At 52.4% G+C, this 19,097-nt stretch overlaps 1 long non-coding RNA gene across 1 annotated transcript in view; it reads right to left on the reverse strand.

Annotated features, from left to right (window-relative positions):
- LOC121817639 (uncharacterized) overlaps positions 1-18,686 on the reverse strand; it is a 33,531-nt gene extending 14,845 nt beyond the window's left edge. The window contains exon 1 of the long non-coding RNA XR_009597997.1: positions 18,013-18,686. This is a non-coding gene — a long non-coding RNA (uncharacterized LOC121817639). The remainder of the gene's footprint in view (positions 1-18,012) is intronic.
- Between the last annotated feature and the right edge of the window lie 411 nt (positions 18,687-19,097).

A 19,097-nucleotide genomic window follows, 5' to 3' on the forward strand; every position in this document is an offset into this window, starting at 1 on the left:
GATCAAACCTGTGTCTTACACCTCCTGCGTTGGCAGTCCGGTTCTTTACCCCTAGTGCCAGCTGGGAAGCCCCTTTTAGATGCTACTAGTGTTCAAATCAGAGAAGGCAATGGCAACCCACTCCAGTACTTTTGCCTGGAAAATCCCATGGACAGAGGAGCCTGGTAGGCTGCAGTCTATGGGGTCGCCAGGAGTGGGACACAACTGAGCAACTTCGCTTTCACTTTTCACTTTCCTGCACTGGAGAAGGAAATGGCAACCCACTCCAGTGTTCTTGCCTGGAGAATCCCAGGGATGGTAGAGCCTGGTGGGCTGCTGTCTGTGGGGTCACACAGAGTCGGACACAACTGAAGTGACTTAGCAGCAGCAGCAGCAGCAATGTTCAAATACTGTATACTTTATTCTTACCAAGTGTGTGTTCTGGGGTGGGAGGTGGGGTTATCTGTCAATGAAAAATAAGAATCTCTGTTCTCTGAGGGATGACTCTGCCTCTCAGGATGTGAAAACATTCAACAGAGTCTACCCTGTGACATACACAAATTTCTTAAACGTGCTTCCAACCTTCCCAGGTTAAATTCCCAAGACACCTTATAAACCCTCTACAATGGAATTCAGGATCTCCATCCTTACGTCAAGATCTGAATACACCTAAGGGTCCCAAGTGGCCCAGTCTCAGAACAAGTAAGGAGTCAAAGAATCACAGCGTGGTCCTCACGCGTGCTTCTCAAAGGCTACTTGAGAAGATCCAGCTCACTAGCCAGAGCAATTCTTAGCAGACTCCTCCTTCCACCTCGTTCTTCTAAATCACCCACAAGACCCGCAGCTAACCCGAAATCCTCTCTCACTGCTTTCCAAAACTCCTAAGGAAAAGATGAGTGCATGCTCAGCCACTTCAGTTGTATCTGGCTCTTTGTGACCACGTGGACTGTAGCCCACTAGGCTCCTTTGTCCATGGGATTCTCCAGGCAACAGTACTGGAGTGGGTTGCCATGCCCTCCTCCTGGGGATCTTCCCTACCCAGGGATCGAACCCAGGTCTCCTGTGTCTTCTGCAGCGCAGGCGGATTCTTAACCACTGAGCCACTGGGGAAGCCCCTTGGAAAAGACAGTTGACATAAATCTGACAAATAATTTGTATCTCGGCTCTATCAGAAATGCCCACAGAGCAATAATGAAAAGACAGACAGCCCAGCAAAACAAAGGGCAATGTGGTAGCACAGGCAACTCACACAGGAGAAGCCCAAATAGTCAGGAGGCACGTGAGAAGGGGCCCAGCTTCAGGAGCCCTCAGGGATAACCACACTGAAATTAAAACCAAACACACCCCCTAGAATGACTGCAGTGAAAAAGCAGAAAATGCCAAGCACTGGCAAGGGTGCAGAGCAACTGGGACTTTCACGCACTGCTGGTTGGAGTATAGATTGGTACCATTTGGATCACCTCTTGGCCGTATACATCACTCTGGGCATATGCATTCTCTATGACCCAGAAATTCTGCTCCTAGGTAAATACCCAACCTAAATGAGTCCATATGTTCACCAAAAGTCAGGCTCTAAAATATTCATAGCAGCTGTATTTATAGTAGCCCCAAACTGAAAATTTCAAAATGTCCATTAACAGGAGAATGGACCTTTTGTTGTTGCTTAGTCACTAAATTGCGTCTGACTCTGTGACCCCGTGGACTGTAGCCCATCAGGCTCCTCTGTCCATGGGATATCCCCTGGAGTGGGGTGACACTTCCTTTTACAGGGGATCTTCCCCACCCAGGGATCTTCCCCACCCAGGGATCAAACCTGCGTCTCCTGCACCGGCAGGCGGATTCTTCACCGCTGAGCTACCAGGGTAGCCTAGGAAATGGAAAAGGGTTGCCCAGTAAAATACAGGACACCCAGTGAAATCTGAATTTCAGATAAACAACAAATAATATTTTAGCAGAAGTTTGTCTCATTCAGCAATATTACCCAAAATGCACTACTGCTGTGCATGGATGGTGCCACAGACACGATGATAAACAAAAGAAGCCATAGAGGATCCAGATGGGATGTGTCCATCTACACGGTGTCCAAAACCAGGTAAACTCGCCCCTGATACTAGGAGCCAGGACACGGGGGGATGGGCAGCTCCTGGATAGGGACAAGAGGGATGTCTGGGGACCCTGGATGCTCTGTCTCTGGATCTGGGTGCTGCTTACACAGATGCGTGCCCTTTGGGATGATCCATCAGACCGCATGCTTACAACGTGTGCCCTCCTGGAAGCATGAGACACACTCACAGCAAAGGGTTTGTGTTGTTTCCTGGAGGTTCAAGTTCAACCAAGTATTCCATCTTTTTCTGACAACCTTACTCCATCTTCCTGCTAGTGGACACTGTGGTCACCAACACATATCACATGTATATTTCATACGTCAGTAAAAGTTATTTTTAAAAACTTCACAGAACACTGTGATCAATACGGATCCCCCCACTTTTTCCCTAAGAAGGGAGGAGGGAAATGTCAGTGGGCAGAGTTGGGATCTTTCATCAGCTGGGAGAGAGTCGGAGCAGAAGACAGGACTGAAAATATTCGCATAGTAATACACTTTTTTTCTTTTGGCCTGCAGCTTGTAGGATCTCAGTTCCCCGACCAGGGACTGAACTCCAGCCGAGGCAGTGAAAGTCCAGGATCTTAACTACTAGGCCACCAGGGAACTCCTGATAATAATTTTTGTAATGTAGAAAATAAATCTTTTAAAGTCCAGAGATTATGACCCTATTTCCACCCTCTTAGGATTTAAGTTCAAGTTGCCTACTAAGTACCTTCAAACTTCATCTCATTTTGTAGGAGGAGGCCTGGTGGTGATCAGTCAAGCTTGTAATCTTCATCCTTACCCACCTCCCCCACAATAATAGACCTCTGGTGTCTAAACAGTCATTAGGGAACTGGTAGGGACCCCCAACAGGGTTGAGGGGGGACATTGAGAAGCACAGCTACTTGTCAGATGTACCCATTCAGTTCAGTGCAGTTCAGTTCAGTTCAGTCACTCAGTCATGTCTGACTCTTTGCAACCCCATGAGTTGCAGCACGCCAGGCCTCCCTGTCCATCACCAACTCAAACTCACGTCCATCGGGTCAAGTGGAGACAAAACACAAAGCAGAGAGAGAAGAATGAGAATTTGACTGAGACACTAGATCCAGTCCCAAAAGGCAGCCCAGGAAAGGACGTGGCTAGACTTGGCTCCAGCGTTCCTAACCACGCACCCTTGAGCACATCTCCAAACAGCTGAGCCTCAGTTTTCTCATCTGAAAAAGGGGGACAGCGATAACAGGTACCTCACTGGGTTGCTGCAACAACTGAGTGAGATGACAGGTAGCGGATCACATTTTCCCAAAGTGACCACCTGTATTTACTGCTCTGTAAGCTCATCTAGAACCTTGCCACTCCCCCACCAAAGTGAGAGTGAAAAAGTCACTCAGTCATGTCCGACAATTTGCGATCCCACGGACTGTCCATGGAATTCTCCAGGAGTGGGTAGTCTTTCCCTTCTCCAGGGGATCTTCCCAACCCAGGGGTCAAACCCAGCTCTCTCACATTGCAGGCAGATTCTCTACCAGCTGAGCCACCAGGGAAGCCCACCAATAAAGTTGAGTGTAATTCCCTTCTTTTGAATCCAGGGGGAGCAGAGAGCTTGTGACTGGGCTGTGACCAATCCAGGGTAACAGAAGTGATGCTAAGTAAATTCTGAGACAAGATCATACAAGGCAATTCCCTTCCCCCTTCTTGGCTGGCATACTCGCCCTTGGACCCTGAGCCTTCATCAAAGCCTAGCTACCTGCTAGCCATCATGCTGTGGGGACACTTAGGCCACATGGGGAGGCCAATGGACAGTCCCTGCTGAGATGCCAGCTAACAGACAAAATCAACGACCAGAAGTGAGTGAAAACTCCTCCAGGTGACTCCAGCCCACATCTTTTAATAGTCCAGGCCATCAACCCTTGAGGCCCCAGACCTCAGCAAGAAGAGACTCATCATTCCTGCCACACTCTGTCCAAATCCCCAACTCACATCCATAAGCAGGATGAAGTGGTTTCTTCAGGCATTTGTTTGAGGTGGTTTGTGATACTGCAAGAGTAAAACACAACGTCTTGTATCAGTTAGCTCTTGCTGCATAACAAAACACTCTCACATTTAGTGGTTTAAAACAACACTCATGTGTTTAGCTCACAAATTCTGTGGGTCAGTTGGGTGGTTCTGGTGCTTTGGGCAGTTTCAGTCACTCTCTCCTGGAATTGCTCCTGCATCTGTGCTGGTGGCTGATGAGTGGCTGAGGATCCAGCCCACCTGATGGACCTCCCAGGTGGCACTAGTGGTAAAGAATCCACCAGTTAATGCAGGACACATAAGAGATGTGGGTTCAATCCCTGGAGAAGGGCAAGGCAACCCACTCCAGTATTCTTGCCTGTAGAGTCCTATGGATACACAAGCCTAGCAGGCTACAGTCCATGGGACTACAAAGAGCTGGACACAACTGAAGCGACTTAGCATGATAATCCAGGATGCCTCTCCCACAGGTCTGGCCATTGGCTGAAAAAGGCATCAGGTGCACATGGGCCATGGGTCTCTCATTATCCAGGAGGTTGGCCCAGGCTTCTTCACAAGGAGGAAAAGTTCCAGGAAGAAGCGAGGACCATTTCAGTGTACAAGCTCCTCAAGTTTCTAATTGCAGTACATTTGTGAATGTTACATTGGCTGAAGCAAGTTCATGGCCAAGAGTGGAGCAGGAATGGGAGGGCTCCCAAAGTAACCAGCGAGGAGGTGTGAACCCGGAGGGGTAGGATCCAGGGCCATTTTTGTAGTCCGCATGCTCTGGCACACAGTCAGCCTCTAGCACATGCTGGCTGTCCACGCGACCTAAGGGACACGGAGTAGAGGCTGCTCTGCACTCCCTGGACACAGGCTCGCCTAGAACACAAGGTGTCTGAGAGCAGCGACTGGGGCTGAGCCGGGAGAGGCAGGCAAAGACCTGGCTCTGAGAGGCGCTCATCCCTGACTCCTCAGGGACAGACACAGTATCCAAAGGGCAAGCGTTTGCAAGTCAGCCATGCCCAGGCTGTGGCATGAGCCCCCAGAGGGCCCCTGGCTCACTGCTAAGGTCCTCATCTTTTCATAGGGAATCAGAGTATCTACCCCTCAGTGCCACTGGTGACAGCGACTAGCAAAGACAAAGCCAGCTGGAAAAGCTGCCCAGCAAAACCTTTCCAGAAGCTTGCTCCCCAAACTCCCTGTTATTATGCTACAAAAGACTGCTGCAGCTGCTCACCGAGAAATAACTGGTGCCGCGCTTGTCGGAGGGTCGACCTGTGCAAATTGCAATCTGCAAATTGCAATCGCTCAGATTCTTGCACCTGCCAGCCCAGCAGGTCCATAAGCTGTGCTTTTCAATGCATTTCTCAAAGGCTTATACTGGGCGGGGCCCTGGTGTAACTGGGTGTTCTGCAACAGCCAGAGCTCGGGCATGGGTCCAGCTTGCAGGTTAGATGCCCAAGGAGGAATGAGGTAGTTTCCAGGGGCTGAAGCCCAGACGGGGCTCCAGAGGACACTTGTCCAGCTGCAGGGCACTTCCAGGAGCCAAGCTGGGCATGCCAAGGGATACACATCACACACATTCACACATACTTACCTACATACAAACCCCTTACAAATGGCATGCCACTGTGCCACTCACATGCAATGATGCCCTCTACTCTGGCATTGCTGCCCTAATCATTACCAGGCCAGTTGATCCACCCTCCCAGACAAAGAAGGGGAGACCTGAAGCCTTTCCTGGCAGACAAAGGGACAAGTGCAGACATATAGAGTCGCCTGCGGCCCTGGAACACCACAAAGGTGCAACATTCCATGAGTAAAGTGGGAACAGCAGGATCTAGACCCCCAGAAACAGTACAATCCATCTTATAAACATTATGGGGTCAAGGGAAGTTTTCAAACAATAGGGTGATGGCTGGGCATGCAGATGAGTTTCAAGACTATGCCCCTGGGGACAGTGGAGGAAGGACACTGACCAGCTCCAAAGCCCAGGGATGAGCTACTGAGGGAGGAGAGGATGGGACAGATGCAGGGAGCATTTCTGGGTTAGCATCAGCAAGTCATGTGACCGCCACAAAAGTTGCCTCCCCCAACTTTGCAGTTGCCTCCCCCAATGTTGCAGTTGCCTGCGAGAGGGGAGGGAGGCTTCCCCCACTGCTGGTCCCCTCCCCCAATGCCCCTCTCCTGGCTCAGGTCGTGGGATCCCACCCTCTTGAACTTCTCCCCTCCATCCTCCACCTCCCTCCTCGTCTCCCAACTCTAACACCTCCTGCCCCAGGCAGCCTCCACATGAAGCACAGAGTATCTAACATGCTCTCCCTCATTAACCTTCTGTGGCTCCCATCGCCTAGAATCAAGCCCACACTCTTCAGTCTTGCACAGCCTGGCCCCTCATCCCAGGTCCTCAGACACATCGCCTGGATTTCAACTCTCATGTCTTTGCTCAGATGGGGATCCCTTCCCAAGCAACCTGTCTTCTTTTCTACAGCCTCGGAAGAGTCCTCCTCCTGGCCACGTCCTTCCTGAATTTTTCTCTGATCCCGAGGAGCCCTCCCCGCCTCTGGCTCTCCCACATCCTTCCCTGTGCCCTGAAGGTGCACACCCACTGTGGGTTACAGGCTTTACGTCCACCATCTCCTCCATCCTGTAAACTCCAGAGGGCAGGGGGGCCTTACATCTTTTGCTCTGAAGCCCCCTTGACTAGTTGAGGCAATGCTAGCTGCTGTCAGAGCAGAGCCCAGAATCTCGGTGATCTCACACAGGAACAATCAACATCTTAACTCGTGTCACATCCAGTGCTGCTCTTCCTGTCCGGCCACCTTCTACAGGCTCCTTCAGGGACTCGAGCTCGGTCCACTCCTGGAGTTCTCTCTACAGAGACAGCACATCCGGTCTGAAGTGTTTGTTCTTATCGTGGCAAACATACAGGGGCTTCCCAGGTGGCACAATGATAAAGAATCTGCCTGCCAATGCAGGAGACGCAAGAGACTCAGTTTCGACCCCTGGGATGAGAAAACCCCTGGTGGAGGAAATAGCAACACATTCTAGTATTCTTGCCTGGAAAATTTCCTGGACAGAGGAGGTCCACGAGGTCGCAAAGAGTCGGACACAACTGAACACACACGCACACCCACACACAAAAGGTACCACCTTAACCATGTTCAAGGGCACAGTCCGGGGCGGGCAGGGCATGCACACCATTGCACAATGGTTCTCCCGAAGGTCTTCATCCTGCAGAACTAACACTTACCCATGGTCTCCTTTCCCCCGCCACCCCCCCACCCGCCCCAGCACACCCTCTTGTTAACCACATCAGCTAATGAGGTGCAGCACTTCCACATTCCAAGAACTCACCACATGGCCACACCCTGCCATGCTGCAGCCAGGAGGTGGGGAGCCACTTCTGTTTCGGGGCTGCCCTGCGGAGGGGTGCCCAGCCGTGCACACAGGTGAAGCCTCAACAGGTGTGTGCTGACCTGAGCATAGAGGGTGAAGGAAAGGGAGGCTTTGGGGAGGGAAAGAGGGGGAAGGTTCCTGATAACATTTCTGGGCACCGACTATATGCAAAGCACAGAGCTGGGGTGGTCTCACACACATACACACACACACACACACACACACACACACACACACACACACACACACACACACCAGCCACGTGGTGCTGTGGAAAGAGCCAGACAGATTCAGTCCAGATTCCTGGTCCCTGGGCTTGGTAAGTTCATGAACTTGATCACAGGAGATGAGATATGCAAAGGGCCTGGCACCCAGGAAGCACTGTCACCATTTACCTTACACAGTCCTACAAGGGGGAAAGCCAGTCTCAAGTTGCTGGGCCACTTGCCAGCATTAATAAGTGACAGAGCCAGATCTGCATTCACACAAAACTGCATCCAGCTCCCCAGGGCATCCTGAGATGACCTCTGACCTGAAGAAGATCAGAGAGTCGGGGGGCCCCCATTCGGACCTCAGAGCCTCCCTCCACTGACCCCTTGCCGGTAAAGCCCTATAGAACCTACCTGATGCTGCCAACTCCCTCCACACCCTTTGAGAGGAGCTCCTCCCCACAGTTCTCAGTACAAACGCTGCAGAGCCTGGGCCAAGACCTACTCCTGTCTCCCTGCCCAGCCCTCCTTCCTCCCAGCCCCGCCTGCCAAGCAATCCCCCACCTTCTGCTGCTGACCCCCAGCCAAGAGGTATTGCCAGCGGCCCCCTCCACACATGCTGTCTCCCAGCGCCCAACCTGCAAACGCAGACCCATCACCTCTGCTGTCAAATCCCCCCTTCCTGAGCTGGTGCAGCAGACGGGCTCAGGGAGAAGCGCTCCGAAGTGCCTTAGCAAAGGAAAGCAGATCTGAGCTCACAATGTCAAACGCCAGCCACATGCCTGGCCGCAGAGGTGCCCGGGAGAGACGCATGGGCTGCGTGGCTGACCCAGCATCGAGCCCGGGATCAGCAGGCATCACCAAGTCCCAGGCCTTCCTGCTGGCAGCTCCCTGACTGCTATGGACAATCAAATAGACATTGATGCCTCCTCCCCTCCACCTGGCACACAGCAGGCCTTAAGCTTCAGAGAGACGCGGAGGAGGGTGAAAATGTAAAAACCACTCCTTCCTGCTTGGCAGAGGACCTGCGCTCATCAGAGGCTTCTTGCCTCACTGGCACCAGGCAGCTTATCACGGAAAAATATTGATCTGTGGTCAGTTTCTGGCACTCCTGGAGCTTGCTTTCATGTTTGGGGTGGAGGCAGGGGGCGCCCATGGAGAAGGCCCTGGCCCACCGCTCTGCTTCCCCGGCCACGTCTGCACTGTTTGATCCTCAGCCAACAAGGCTGCGAGGCTGGCAGGACATGGGCAGGACACCTGCAGCCCTCACACTCCCTTGCAGGCCGTGCCGCTCATTCACGTTTGATGCATCGTCCTCTTTCATCTGCACCGTGGTGCACAGCCAAGAGGAGGCAGGTCGAATCATCAGAGCCCCAGCCAAGAGTCAGCAGGGAGGTAAACCTCGTGGCTCTTCTTCTGTAGCCGCTGGCAGGAACAGCCGGCCATGGAGAAGCCGGCGCCCACATGCGTGCCCGGCTGGCATCACCCCTCTCCCCCCACAATCCCAGAATTAAGGTGGGACATCTGCCATCTCTGGGTTCTCAAATGTGAATCCCAGAAACCTGTCGCCATCTCAACGGCCTTCGTCCTTCTAAACATGCCGCGTTTCTTCCAGGCAGGCCAGGGCTGGGCCATGTCCAGAGATTGCAGATGCTCTGGCCAAAGCGGCCTCCAGGACACACCAGGTATTTCAGTCCCAGTCGGGTCCCCTTGGTTCCCTGCTTCTGACACCCCAGGCCCCACAGCACAGCCTCCCCCAGGCCCAAGGCCACAGCATCAGGAGAGAGGTTGTCAGCTGCAGGACCGCAGGATCAATTCCATCTCCTGGGCTGGGAAGAGGGGTCAGGACCCAAAGCTCAGCCTGACCCCAGGCTCCTCCCTGCTCTCCAACAACCTACTCTCCCCTCCCTCCAGGCCTGGCAGATGCTGACCCCTCTACCTCTAACACCCTCCCCTCCCCCTGCACACGGCTGGTTCCCATCGGCCTTTCAGGTCTCAGCTGGGAATCACTTCTTCCAGGCGGCCCTCCCTGATGACCACCAGACAGGGACAGATGCTCCTCTTCACTCTCTCAGCTCCTTGCACTCCCTGCCCCCCTATGCTCCCCCTGCCACTCGGTGAGGGAAGGGCCTGTTGGATTTTCTGTCTCCCTCCCCAGGCTATGAAATCCACAGGGCCAGTCGAGGACCTGGCCTGCCCATCACAGCTGCTGACACAGCACCTTCCTGAATCTCGGCTGCCTGGGTGAAAAGATAAAATGAAAAGAGTGAATGAATGGATGACTGTTGGGCTTGGTGGTCCTTCCCAAGGACCTGTGTTGCCCAAACCCCGGATCATGGTGCCCCAGAGATGAGCCCTGAAACACCCATGAGGCACAGACAAGCTTCTGTCCTGCCCCAGCTGCCCTGGCAGTGGCTGGGGCCCAGCCTCAGCTGGACTCCTGGGCTTCCGGACCTTCAGGACATGCGCCCTACAAAACTGGAGTCTTGCACGACCGCTGGAGCCGCTGGAGCCAGCCTTGCTCAGCCCTGGCCTCCCCTCCAGCTGGAGTTGTCTGAGTGCCTGGTGCCTGGACAGACCGGTCCTGCTCCCCTCCAGGCCTTCCTTATGTGTTTAATCCTTCATTCACTCATCATTCAAACCAGTGTGAGCTGGGTTTGGGTACTGATTCAGCCTGAACCAGCCTTCGGTGGAGTCAGCCTCCACTCTTTCTGTGGACTTCCAGCTCGAGACTCATTCTCGCATTGGTTTGGATCTCAAGCAGAAGCCCCAGTGGGTACCAGGTCTCTGCTCCCAGGTGAGGCTCGGATGATGCAGGGTGACCTCGGTGTCACGTGTGGGTGGAGGCGTGTCTGCAGCCTGCGAGGCCTCGGCTGGGCCTGGCCTTGTCCTTCCCTTCCCACTGCCCTTCCACTCACGGCTGGACTCACCTCTCAGAGAACAGTGGGGTCCTCTCTCCACCACGTCATGTGTCCTGTCACCTCTGACCCCCTCCTCTCCACCCCCAGAGGGCTCATCCCCACTCACAGATACTGCCCATCACTTTTTCGCACTCTCCAAGCCTGCCAGCAAGGCTGCCTCCGCAGAACCCAGGGCCACTCAGTGGGCTCTCTGACTTGGCCCAAACGGAATGCACAGATTCCAAAACAACTGAGTCAAGTCAGCTAAAAGACTGTCGGAAATGGTTCAGTTTGGGATGAAACAGTAGCCAGCATTCAGGGGTTACCGTGGGCACTATTTCCCTCTCTCCTTATACACAGAGCCAAGCTAGGAGGCACACCGCAGAGCCTCGCCAAGAAGGAAGCTGTCGCTCACTCACGGTCAGGCACAGGAGGGCAGGGCACTGTTTCTGCCTGGGATTTAGGCTGGAAAAGCTCAAGCAGGCTGCACTGCAGCGTTGGATGTCCAGGCCCGAGCCTGCAGGCATAGGAGAGCCAGAACAGAGACATGCAGACACGTCCTGGAAGGGCACAGTGACAATCCCAACAGGATGAGTTTCAGCAGCGTTTTCTCCCGCAAACCAGTGAGCCGTGTGAGGAGCGGCGGGCAGGTGCGCCTCACCAGCTGGAAAACCCAAAGGGCCAGACTCTACCCATTGAGGGGCCATCCAGAGCAAGCTGTTAGAGTTTCATGTGGCCGAGAACTTGCCAGAACACTTCACTCCACACTCCCAGTTTGGAATTAGTGTTGGCAAATGTTGCCTGGGGTTAATTAAATGTATTAATAAGTGTGAGAGGAGGAGTGCCAGTTCCCTCCCATGGTTTAGGTGGAGAGAGGGAAGCCTTGCCAACTCACGGCAGTTTGAGCAAACTCCGGGTGGGATATCTGAGCTCCTTGAGGACAGGGACCAAGTCCCACCCATCTGGTGTTCCCAGCGCCTTCCAGCGCCAGGCTCACAGTAAGACACGCAGAAACGCCTCCCCCCGCCCAGCACTCTCTACAAATTAAGTGTAAGTCCTCTGTTATGCCCTAGATTGTCTAGCAGGAAGGATCATACCCACAAAAGGCTTCTTTTTAGACTATTCAGCACACGGGTGCGTGCTTGCTAGTTCACTTCAGTCACGTCCGACTCTTTGCAACCCCGCCAGGCTTCTCTTTCCACGGGCTTCTCCAGGCAAGAATACTGGAGTGAGTTGCCCTGCCCTATCCCAGGGGATCTTCCCATCCCAGGGATCGAACCCAAGTCTCTTATGCCTCCTGCACTGGCAAGTGGCCCTGGTGGCTCAGACGGTAAAGAATCTGCCTGCAATGTGGAAGACCTGGATTCAACCCCTGGATTGGGAAGATCCCCTGAAGGAGGGAATAGCTGCTGCTGCTAAGTCCCTTCAGTCGTGTCCGACTCTGTGTGACCCCACAGATGGCAGCCCACCAGGCTCAGCCATCCCTGGGATTCTCCAGGCAAGAACACTGGAGTGGGTTGCCATTTCCTTCTCCAAGGCATGAAAGTGAAAAGTGAAAGTGAAGTCGCTCAGTCGTGTCCGACTCTTAGCGACCCCATGGACTGCAGCCTACCAGGCTCCTCTGTCCATGGGATTTTCCAGGTAAGAGTACTGGAGTGGGGTGCCATTATAAAAGCTGATATAAGAAACCAAAGAAGCCTTAAATAAATCAAGAGACCACGTGGTCATGAATTGGAAGACTCACAAAGTTGTCAATTTTCCCTACATAGCTCTATGGATTTAACACAATTCCAATCAAAACCCCAGCATGATTTCTTATAGTTATAGATCAAAACCGATTGTAAAATCTTAATAGAAAGGCCAAGAAATTAGCAAAGCCAAAATTCTGAGAAAGAAAATAAAATCGGAGGAATAACTCTACCTGATTTTTAGATTTTCTAAAAAGCTACATTAATCAAGACAGCGTGATCCTGGTGAAGGGGTAGACACATATATCCATGGAACAGAAAAGAGCATCTGCAAACAGACTCTCAGTAATGGCCAAAAGATTTTTGACAAAAGTGCACAGGTGATTCAAAGGATAAAGTATAGTCCTGAAAATTAGGTTGGAACATTTGGACATCATGGGCCAAAAATTAAAAGTTTTTTAGCTGATCTAAACACACATCTTTGATCCCTGGGTTGGCAAGATGCCCCTGGAGGAGGGCATGGCAACCCACTCCATTATTCTTGCCTGGAGAAGCCCATGGACAGAGGAGCCTGGCGGGCTACAGTCTATGGTGTCTCAAAGCGTCAGACACAACTGAGTGACTCAGCACAGCCCAGCAAACATACATCTTATACCAAAAAAATAAAGGCTACACATCTAAATATAGAGCACAAAGCTAACTTTTTAAAGAAAACATGGAAGAAAATCTTTATCACCTGGGTTAGGTAAAGAGCTTTTAGACACGGCACAAAGCGCAAGATGCATAAAAGAAAATGATGGCAAATTAGACTTCATCAAAACTAAGAACTTCTGCTCTTTGACATACGCTGGTAAAAGAATACAAAGACAAGCTGCAGATTAGGAGAAATATGCAAATCTCATATCCAATAAAGAACTTCTATCCAGAAGATATCAAAAAGGTAAAATCCAGTAGTGAGAAAGGCGAAATAAAAGATGGGTAAAACCCCAACCAGGTACTTCACCAAAGAAGACACAGAAGGCAAATATTCAGATGAGATGGTGCTCAACATCATTAACTGTTAGGGAAATGCAAGCTAAAACCATGATGAGCTGGCTTTACACACCTATCAAAATGGCTAAAATAAAAAATACTGACAATCCCAAACGCCAGTGAGAGAATAAGAACTAGAGGTCTCATACGTTTCTGGTAAGATTACAGAATGGTGCAGACATTTTGAAAAATCCTGCATACCACAACTAAAAATGATCCCACATGCCAGAACAAAAACTGAAGATCTCGCATGCTGCCGCTAAGGCCCAGAACAGCCAAATAAATAATTTTTTTTTAATTCAAAAACTTTTAAAAAGAAAGAGTGGCTGAAATTTTTTCCAGATTTTATGAAAAAATTAACTCACAGATCCCAGAAGTTCAATTACTCCAAACAGGATAAATATAAAGAAAACCACACCAAGGCAAAACATAAATTGCTGAGAAGAGGTGAGAAGAGTCTTAAAAGTCATCAGAGAAAAAGACATATGATGTACAGAGGGACAAAACTTAGAATGACAGCAGACAATGAAATTACATATTTAAATACTGAGGGTGGGAGGATTGTCAACCTAAAATTCTATGTCCAGTGAAATGTCTTTCAAAAATGAAGGTGAGGACTTCCCCGGTGGTCCAGAGGTTAGGAATCCGCCTGCCAATGCAGGGAACACGGGTTCAATCCCTGGTCCAGGAAGACTCCACAGGCCACACAGCTACTAAGCCCAGGCTCTACACCTGCTAAAGCCAGCGGGCTCCAGAGCCTGTGCTCGCCAGTTAGAGAAGGTGCCTCGATGAGAAGACCACGCACCACAGCTAGAGAGTAGCCTCTGCTCGCCACAACTAGAGAAAGCCTGTGTGTAGCAGTGAAGACCCAGCGCAGCCAAAAAATAAAATATTCATTCGATGACTTTTTCAAATGAAGGCGAAATAAACAAATACAAATTTCAGACATGCAGAGCCCAAGGTCATCCATCATTCCTTACTGGCAGATCTGCACTGCGAGGAATGTTAAAGAAAATTCTTCCTACAGAAACCATAATGAGAGCTAACATCAGTGAAAAGGAGAGCGTAAGGACGTCTGAAAGGCAATGAAGACCCCGTCAGAAACTGTCAGACTCACGCTGATTGGAGCTCTGGAAATCAACCAAAGGCAACCAGGAGCATTTATTCCCAAGAATGGACGAATGTCAATAATGGCAGTGTGTATTATCATATTTTAACTTATTCTATACCCATATTCCTCTCCCCAGCTCCTTTCCATGTCTAAATATCTCACAGTAAAATACTAAGTTAAACAACAAATTATTTGCATACTCTTTGTTATATCTCCAAAAGTCTAAAGTCCCTGCTTAACGAACAAGAAGACAGCTTTCTCCCAGACCCATCCTATCCACCCTACATGTTCTGGGGTCTTTCAAGATTGGCCCTGTATATTTACCTCCCCCTTCCCTCTCTGGTCCCCCCTGCCCAGGCCACACTTCCCTTTGCTGATGCTGCCCCTATCCAGTAACTTGGTCTTCCTGGAGCCTTCATCCCAGCTGTCACAACCACCATTGCACTCCTCTGCCACGCCCCAGGGCACCCCTCACCAAGTTCTCTGCCCTGCCTGGCCCTGACCGAGGACTTCCTGCTTGTGGACACACACCAAGAGCCCCTTGCAGGCTAATGGGACGTTGCCACACACAGGCTCCTCTGACTGCCAAATAGCAGCCATCTCATGACTGGTGTGAACAATGACAGTGACAACAACACACAGGGGCCCTCGGGGCTGACACTGTGGACACACTGTCCATGGGCAGCTTCACTCTTAGCCGTGGGCCAGCCCTCCAAGGGACAGTTATCGCCCCATTCTGCAGATCAGGAAACTGAGGCTTGGAGGTGGGCTGTACCTTGGCCGTTGGTGGGTAGGTTGAGATCTGACCTCTTGTCTGAGTCCAGCCCCTAAGAGCTTCTTACGTTCTGCTCCACCCTTGGCCTCTGAAGCTGTCCCAGCCCCAGCGCCTGAGGACTGCATGAAACACTCATACTCTGTCCCTGTCATCTCCCGATTTCCCATCAGGAATCTTCATTCCTCTGTGACTGCACACTGAATAATTTTCATGGGAGCTCGGGGTCAGAGCTGCGGGTCTGCAGAGCTGTGTTTACATCTCGCCCCAACGAGACACTTCTGTGCCATGACCTGTCACTTTCCCAGGCCTTGACCGAGTGTGCTTTCCCCATTGAACTGTTTGCTTTCAAAACATTTCTGTTTCTCTAGACTCACTCGTGCCCAGGCCCTCCCGAGGCTGCCAGGCTTCCAGGGAGATGCAGGCTGCGGGCCGCAGATTCTCTCCTGAGCCTCCCACCCCTCGGGCCACGCCCGGTGGGGGCCACGCCTGGTTGAGGCCGAGACCGCAGCTGCCAACCCAGAGCAGGGGCACTGGCAGGGCAGCCAGGATGCCCAAAACCCTCGTGACGGTGTCTGCGAGGGTCCCACCATGACCATGCCGGCTATGGTCAGAGGCCATGTGGATGGTCCAGCTTCTCCTGTGTGGATGGTCCAGCCCCCTGAGGAGGTCTGCTATGAATGGGTCCAGAGAAACAAGAGAGAGAGCCCCCACCTGCCCCTGCATACCTCAAGACACAGCCGAGTCCAGGGAGGGGCCATGCCAGTGTCCTACGTCCGCGCCCCAGGTGACAAGCCTTCGCAAGGGGGCAGACTGGAGAGGCTGCAGGGAGCCTGTGCTGGGGACCTTGGCCAGTCACGTGGTCTCTGAAGCTCTGGGTCCTCACCGGACAGCTTGGGACAGTACTGACCCCGAGACCCACACAGCACTGCCAACACGGTCAGTGTCCATTAAATGCCAGGTCCGCTTCCTACAGACATTAGAAACGTGTGAGTTGTGTGGGGCTCACCGAGCCCTGCACCAACCACTGAATTTATGTGCATGCATGCTAAGTCCATTGAGTCATTTTCTACTCTTTGCGACCCCATGAGCTGTAGCCCGCCAGGCGCCTCTGTCCATGGGCTTCTCCAGGCAAGAGTATTGGAGTGGGTTGCCATGCCCTCCTCCAGGGATCTTGCCGACCCAGGGGTCAAACCTGTGTCTCTTACATCTCCTGCACTGGCAGGCAGGTTCTTACCACTAGTGCCACTTGGGAAGTCCTCAATTAACATACTGCCGCCGCTGCTGCCGCTGCTAAGTCATTTCAGTCGTGTCCAACTCTGTGCAACCCCATAGAAGGCAGCCTACCAGGTTCCTCTGTCCCTGGGATTCTCCAGGCAAGAATACTGGAGTGGGTTGCTATTTCCTTCTCTAATGCATGCATGCATGCTAAGTCGCTTCAGTCGTGTCCAACTCTGTGTGACTCTATAGACAGCAGCCCTTCAGGCTCCTCTGTCCACAGGATTCTCCAGGCAAGAATACTGGAGTGGGTTGCCATGTCCTTCTCCACAATTAATGTACTAATAGCTATATATTACTTGATGCTCATTAAGTGTCTTCACATCCACCTGGAATGACACAGGAATACCCCTCGCTCTGTGTGGCAGATTCACCCAGAAACAGTGCTCACCACCCCACGGAGGACACACACACCCCTCCCGGTCTGGGCCTCCATGGCTTCAAGCTAATCTCAGATCACAGACACACGATAAAGTGCAGGACTCCCCTGGTGGTCCAGAGGCTAAGACTCCATACTCCTGAGGCAAGGGAGTTCCTCAGGGAACTAGATCCCACATGCTACAACAAAGAACCAGTAAAGCCAAATAAATAAGTGAAAATAAATATTAAAAAATAAATAAAGTACATCAGTCTGGACTTGAGGTGAGGACACAGTGCCCGGCGGGTGCTAGGATCAGAGCTCCCCCGACACTGAGAGCCCTCAATCACACTTCCCCTCCCAAGGGCACCGAAGGTGGGCCCAGCAGGTGGATGGAGAAACAGGCAGCCTCTATAGCACCCCTCAGGTAATCAGAGAGCCCCCAGGGTGTGGCCCACAGAAGGTGAGGAAGCTCGCCCTGGACCAGAGGCAGGGCAGATGCCCAAATGTTCAGTAGCTTCAAAGCCTGGACTCAAATGACGGGAGCTCAGAACAGAGGCTCCGCTTATGGGAGCGCTGGAGGTGACCTGCCCAGGGCGCTGGGGTCAGCCTCCTCACAGACATCTTCCTGCCTCCACCGTGACCCCAACCAACCTCTCTCCAAAGGGTAAGACAGAGAACAAAGGCACAGAGACCCCCTGAAGGTGATACCTCCGCATGATGCTGTGAGAGGTGATCATTATCAGCAAGAGAAGGGCCTGCTTCCTGCATGGTCCCCTGGAAGAATTAAAGAGGAAGAAGACAAGGCAGGACCACGCACTGCCCCCACCAGGACTCTGGAGAGCCAAGGCATGCAGGAGGCTGGCCCAGAGGGCAAGGAGTGCCAGGTGCCCACTGAGGTGAGCCGGACCTGGCCAGGTTAGCAAGTGATGGGGAACAAGACCGAAAGCGAAACTGGCCGGTAAAGACCAGCAGCCAGTCTGTCCTGGCTCGAGCGTCCACACCCACCAAACTTTGCAGGTCTCACTCAGGGGGTCACAACCTCCAGGATCACAGCGTAGCCACATCACAGCATTACCAAGACACAGCCTCACCACGGGTGACACTTGAGAATCTTCTGGCTTCAGCTTGCAGCAGCTGAGAAAACATTTTCAGCAAAGCCATGCCTGCCCCGTGACCCACCAGAATCCCCACCGCCCACTTACACATCTCCAGGTCTGTGAGACTGGCGTGTGCTTCAGCGGCCACAGGTCCCTGCAGGCTTCCAGCTTGAAAGGTTTATGGGGCTCCCTTGGGCTTCAACATTCAACGGTGCCCAGAAGTTTTTAGAGATCTAATTTTAGAGTCGGCTCTGTAAGAAGTTCCTCATCAACAGCTAAGTAAGCACAGCCGGGGCCAAGAGCACGACCTGGAAAGCCTTCTGTCCCTCTGTCTTCCTTCACCGTCCCACTGGGCACGACACACGGACCTCCGCTCCCAGGAGTCATCTCCTCGCAAATGAGATAGCCAACAGGACCCAGCCTTTGCCCCTAAGGAGGCTAACTCCTCTGCAAGAAGCCCAAATACTGCACTCTGACCCATCAGCAGGCTTTCAGCAGAAGCACCCACCTGAGGGCGCAGACGGTGGACTTTCCATTGCCAACACCTCCGACTCCAGGGCCCTCAAGGCCCAAAGAAGCAGCTTCTCTGTCTGAGTTTCCAGGTGCCCTAGGGGGCCAGGGAGTACAAGAAGGATGGCTCTGGGTATCACGCCTGTGTTGCCGTTTGGCCTCTGCATCTTACTCTGTGATCACAGGCAAGTTGCTTACCCTCTCTGAGCCTCAACATTCTCCTCAAAACAGGAGGATAACACACACCCCTCCAGCAAGCTCAGTCCAGCCGCCAGAAGCTTAGAGACACGGCTTGGCCACGCCCTCTCCTGGGCCAGGCTATAGGGTAGGTTAGTTCCTCACCCCTTGGCACCTTGCCTGAAGCCTTGTACTGCTTGCTTAGTCACTCAGCCTGTGTCTGACTCTTTGTGATCCCATGAACAGTAGTGGCTCCTCTGCCCACGGGATTCTCCAGGCAAGAACACTGGAGTGGGTTGCCATGTCCTCCTCCAGGGGATCTTCCCGACCCAGAGATCGAACCCGCGTCTCCTGTGTCTCCTGCATGGCACAAGGATTCTTCGCCCGCTCATCCATTGGGGAAGTCATGCCTGAAGCCTTAACACCAGAGAAATGTCTACCTCTGTCCTCCCACCCCCCTACACACACGCACACGCACACACAACCGCAGGGGTTGGCTAAAG

Source organism: Ovis aries, chromosome 22, assembly GCF_016772045.2.
Source record: "Ovis aries strain OAR_USU_Benz2616 breed Rambouillet chromosome 22, ARS-UI_Ramb_v3.0, whole genome shotgun sequence".
Taxonomy (NCBI): domain Eukaryota; kingdom Metazoa; phylum Chordata; class Mammalia; order Artiodactyla; family Bovidae; genus Ovis; species Ovis aries.